Genomic DNA, 5,637 nt, shown 5'->3' with positions numbered 1-5,637 from the left:
TCTCCGCAAGCAAGAACATCTTCTTACATGCTCACAATATAGCCATAAAAATCATAACAGTGGCACACTGCTGTTATCTAATCAAGAGACTCCTGATTAATATTTAATACAGTGTTAATATAGATACTACTGTTTTAGTATTAAAGCTCTTCAAAATCCTATATGGTACAAATCCTTCTTCTAAACCCTGTGAGAAATTTTCACTTAGTTTCTTAGATTAGAATAAATGTTCGTTTTAACATTCCAACTTCTTCTAAGTACCTTTGGTAACATCCTTCCATCTCTCCTCTACCATTCTTGATTAGATAAAGGGCCTAGGCCCTTAATGGAAAACTCTGGTTCTGAAGATGGAAGCAATGTGCTGGCTCTCTGCTAAAAGCATCAGAAAGGAAAATCTAAGCTCTAGTCTGAGTAGTTGGTTCCATTTTCCCTGCTTGAAGAGCTTGTAATTTTCATAAAATGAAAATTTTATTTCTGAATACCTAATACAAAAGAGATAATAAAATAGCATGTTAGTTTCTACATTAGTAATTTTCAAACTCTTTGGAAAATAGTGAGTTGTAACAAAATGCCAAATTTTGTCATCTATTTTTCATAGTAATTTAACTTCTCTATCTTTTCTTTTTATCATGTTTGTTTTTCTTTCTTTAGCCGTCATTTGGAGATTAAAAAAGAAGTAACCAATGTGATCTGAAATGTAAAATATATTTCTGTTTGTGACTTTGTTTACAGATTATAATCACAAGAATTTATTCCCTTTTTTATGCTCATTCATATTATTTGATTTACACAATAATGCTAGGTAAGCACTAAAGAGTTTCCATTTGAAATTTGCTTTTTGAAAATCAAGATATGATTTTCAGAATAAAATTCAAAGTAAGAAAAAGGTAAGTGAAGTTATATGACAAAGGATTGTTTACCTGACTGATACATAACTGGGGAGAAAATGTTTAATTCGATTATCTGTGGCATGTTTACATGTCTTAAGATGCAGCAGAGACTCTACAGTTCTAGTCCTAAAGATAATGGAGTAGTTAAACACAAGACAAACAGCTACCAGAACATTTGAGATATTTTCAATTTTGTTTGTTCACAGATAATTGTATAAAACTATTCATTTTATCCTGGCATTTATATCCAGCACTTCTATATAAGAATTGATCAAATACTTTAACACTTTTTTATTCTGTATGCCATATTTTATATAAACCAAATAGGGAGTCGGACTGGATGAGTATTTCCAATGAACACATATCACAATTGGTCAAATTTGACTTCCCTGAGAGGACCTCACTCAGAGGCCTAGTTAACGTGTAAACGCACACAGAGGTATTCACTTTGGGTCTTTTACTCTAGTAAGATTCCTGAAATAACTCCAAATCTTCAGAAATTTACTATCCAAATGCTGTATCTATAAATTCAGCCAATGTATACACCGGGTTTTACTATCCAAAAACTATCCTTATATAGAATCTGTGAAAGATATAAAGATGAGAAGAAAAAAAAAGACCCCAATGTGCTTAGAATTTGGATTAAAGTAATGTTGCTTTAACCTATTTGTTGTACTATGTGGGCATCAAAACCAGACAGTATGGGTCCAAATGCTGCCTCCTGTATGTATTAGTTAAAGTATGTACTTTAACTTCCATTTCCTTATTTTCCTCTTGTGTAAAATGAGACGATAAAAATAATATTCTGTTTTACATGGTTATTTTGAAGATTGAGTTGATATATTTAAAACACTCTTAATAGTGCCAAAAGCACAGTAAGCATTAAATAAATGTTAGCTCTTATCTATTAGTGGGTCTCAAGCTTTCATTAGAATGAATGGTATTATACATGGTGGTCATTAGAATGAATGATATCATACATGAAGGCCCAGTATAAAAAGTGAATATAACTGGGCCTTGCCTAGTTGAAGTTTACCCAGTTTACCTACGGTCCTTATGTCTCAAGGGATTCCCTAAGTAAACTCCACAGAATTCCTAGGACTTGGTGGAGTACAGTTTGAAAACCACTATTTGATGGAGAAGAGATATATACCTGGCAAACCATAACAATTAATTACAATACAAGGTATAATTAATTAATTTACTTAGTAGATATTTGTTGAGTGCCTAATATTCATTATTTGAGCTTTGGATATAAAATTTAAACCAAAACAGGGCAAACAACACATTAATTAAACCTTCTAATAAGAAACCAATTCATTCCTTCTAGTAGCTTAAGCCTGGATCGGGAGGAAGATTATACATAAAATACTATAATTATTATAGTGTTAAATGTTATGACAGACATATAACTCAAAAATATTCAGGCAACCATGAAGGAATTCCACATAAACTATACTGGGAGGGCTAAGAACATTTCCCCAAAATGATGAGAGTTGACTTGAGTTGGTTTTGAAAGATGAGCAAGTGTTAAACTGCTAAAGTCAGAGGCATTCATACTCACAGATCAGCATGCGTAATGTATGAATGAATGCAAGAAATTACTTGGCACGTTCAGATTAAATGAACTAATTTAATATAATAGAAATTAAAATGTTGTGAATGGAATAATTGGAGAGTCAGATAATGAAGTCTCTTTCGTATGAAGTTGAGCAGTTAAAACATTTTTTCCTTAAATTTATAGAAAAGACAGTGTAGTCTTTTAAACAAGTAAATGGCATAGCCATATTTTCACTTTGAAAGTTTCTCTGAACACAGGAAGAATGTTGTAGAGAGTGTAAAACAGACTGCAGATAGGGGGACCGATTAAGAGGTTATTATATTAATCCAGAATAGAAGTGTGAATAGACAGTATTCAGTCAGTGAACTTTGGGAAGGAGAGAGGAAGCCAGTTTCAGGAAATATTAAGAAGGTAGAATCTATAGGATTCGATAGATGATAGATTTGGAGGGGAGAAGGGGATGAGAGAGAGTAGTATATGTAATTTTCAAGTTTCTCATGTGGATAAAAGATGCTGAGACAGGAAATTGGCAAATAAACAGGTTTTAGAGGAAAGGATATGACATCAACTTGGAATATGCTGTCCATGAAATTTTGGGGAATATCCAAGGTGGATGTATGATAAGGAGATAAATATGTGATCTAAAATTTAGTGATATGATCATCACTGCAAATACAGTGTTTATTTAGAATGCAATATGTGTTATTATAAAAATAAAAATAAATAGTATTTATTTAAATACTTGAAATAATCTAAAATATCATAATATGGAGCTCATAATACTGTTCCAAGATCATATGTAAAATACATTAAAGAGTCATTAGTCTTTTTAACACTAAGAATTGCTTCACATATTTGAAGACCTATGAGTCAGAATCAACTCAACGGCAACGGGTTTGGTTTTTTTTTGGTTTCATCAAAGGAAAGGTGAGCAAGGTATGCTAGAACAAGCTTTCCTCTCCTTATAATAAAAGAAATGTGATAGAACTCAAGAAAATTAATTTCTAAAAGTTCTGCCAAAGATTAACAATCACATTGGGATACTATTATACTGAAATACTCAATTTCATATTGAGTATCCACAATTTAACATCTTTGAAATATTTAAAATCAATAATATTTTATAATTGCTTTCCCTTAAGAGCCAGTCTTTTCCATAGCTTATACATGTGACCAAAACAGAACCATCAAAATTGGGAAAAGGGTGTTATCTATTTGGAAGAAAGCTTTTAAGCTATAAGAAACAAATAGTTGAAGGAAGCAAATGGGAAGATAGTGAATCTAATGCAGTTAAAAACCTTCCAAAAGCAAGAGTCAAAAGTAGGTTTGCCCTACATAACTGTGCAAATGTAAGAGCCCAGTACCAGTGGTATTTTTAAAAATTGATTATTTTTCAAAATTTCTTATCGTGAATGCATTTGATAGCATAGAGAATGACCTTGTGTAGAAAAACACAGTTGTTAATGATATCGAGTTGAAACAGATTTAAAATAATTGGTTTATGAAAGTGAAGAAGTTAGAAATTTGATGCCCAATTTAGCTGGCTTGTATTTTTCTCTTTATATGTGAAAAATAGTGATTTATTATTAATAAAAATCTGTCTAAATATATCCAAAGAGCTCTTTTAATTACTGCAAAAAAATATTAAAAGTTAAGAAAGCATTGTATCACGATTTAATTGGTAGTTTTTTTCTTTTTTTAAAAAATAATGTGCATCTTACACCTAATAGTATTTTAGATTAGAAGAAATACAATATCTGGGACAATCATAATAAAACAAAAATTTCTGTCAACTTCATTCTTTTCTCTACTCTCAGGGATAAAGTATTCTTTTTTTCCTACTCAGAAGTGGAAAAGATCAAGGAACAATCAAGTTGGACTAGTCCTTACCAGGCCCCATTTGGACTCTGAAAATTTAGATGGTTAATGCTGACTTTTACAAAAAGAAAACAAGCCACATGGTCTTTGACGATCTCTCTGTATAATCATCCAACAGAAAGGATGTGAGAAAGAAAGTTGAGATTATGGGAATAAGGGTGGGAGTAAGGGGGGATGAGAGAGGAAGAGTGAGTGAGAGAGGAGGCTAGGAGAGGAGAGAAGAAAGGAGGGAAGAAGGGGAGGGGAGGGGAGGAGAGGAGAGAGCATTCTTAACTTGTCCACTCCCTAAGGAGTACAAGCCCTTATCCATCTCAGGGAATCTAAGTGGCATTAGATTGCTCCAGGAGAGAAAAGGCAAGACCTTCAGAACATTCAAATAGCCTCAGATCATGACATTTCAGGGAAGACTATAATGCTATGTAACCCACAGTCAATTCTAAAAGACTGAGCATTTGCCAGGAAGTAGAGCAGTTGCCAGAAGAGGGAGTTTGAACTGTGGTTTAGCCACACTGAGGAAATGCCACAGAAATAAAATGTCTTGGAAACTGAGAAATAAATGGAAGATAGTCATGGAAAATTTTGAAGGAAACCTCCCCTGAAGTGGTACATGGGTTAAAAGTTACAAATGCTTAGTATGACTGTCTTTGGGCCTTTAAGTCTTCCATGGTAAAATGTGCAAAGGAAAATCAAGCAAAGCGGCTGATCACCTAATACAAGTGGGATAAAAAGACTGAATTTGTTTTGCAATTAGAGAAATATCTGTTTAATGTTATGTAACCATGTGTACTTAGACAAAGATTAAAGCATAAGTCTACAAAATGTTGGCAGGAGACATTTAAAGCTAAGCTCTTTTAAATCTTCTCTACTTTTGTGACATACTGGATAGCCTATTGAAATTTTCACTGTTAAAATAGTTGATCCAGGTAGAAGAGGAAAAGAGAGAAGACAGAAAGAATTCTAAAAAGTAAATAGTACAACAACACTGCATTTACAGCATGACCTAACAGTATATTAGTTTTCTACTGCTGTGTAAAAAATTACCATAAATTTAGCAGCTGAAGTTAACACCTAGTTATTATCCCACAGCTCTGTAGGCCAGAATCCTAGCTCACAGCCCAGTTGGGTTCTCTTTTCAAAGTCTCACAGGTTAAAACCACTTAACTAGCTGTTGAGTCTTGTCCAAACTACTTAATCCATCTCTAACCCTAAATTTTCCCATATGCAAAATGGTAACAGGAATCTTAGAAGCTATTATTTCCTAGTAATCCTACACACACACACACACACACACACACACACACACACACA

The sequence above is a fragment of the Trichechus manatus genome, unplaced genomic scaffold, assembly GCF_000243295.1.
Source record: "Trichechus manatus latirostris isolate Lorelei unplaced genomic scaffold, TriManLat1.0 scaffold00085, whole genome shotgun sequence".
NCBI classification, from domain to species: Eukaryota; Metazoa; Chordata; class Mammalia; order Sirenia; family Trichechidae; genus Trichechus; species Trichechus manatus.
The sequence above is the reverse complement of the archived record's forward strand: the minus strand, read 5'-3'. Positions refer to the sequence as shown.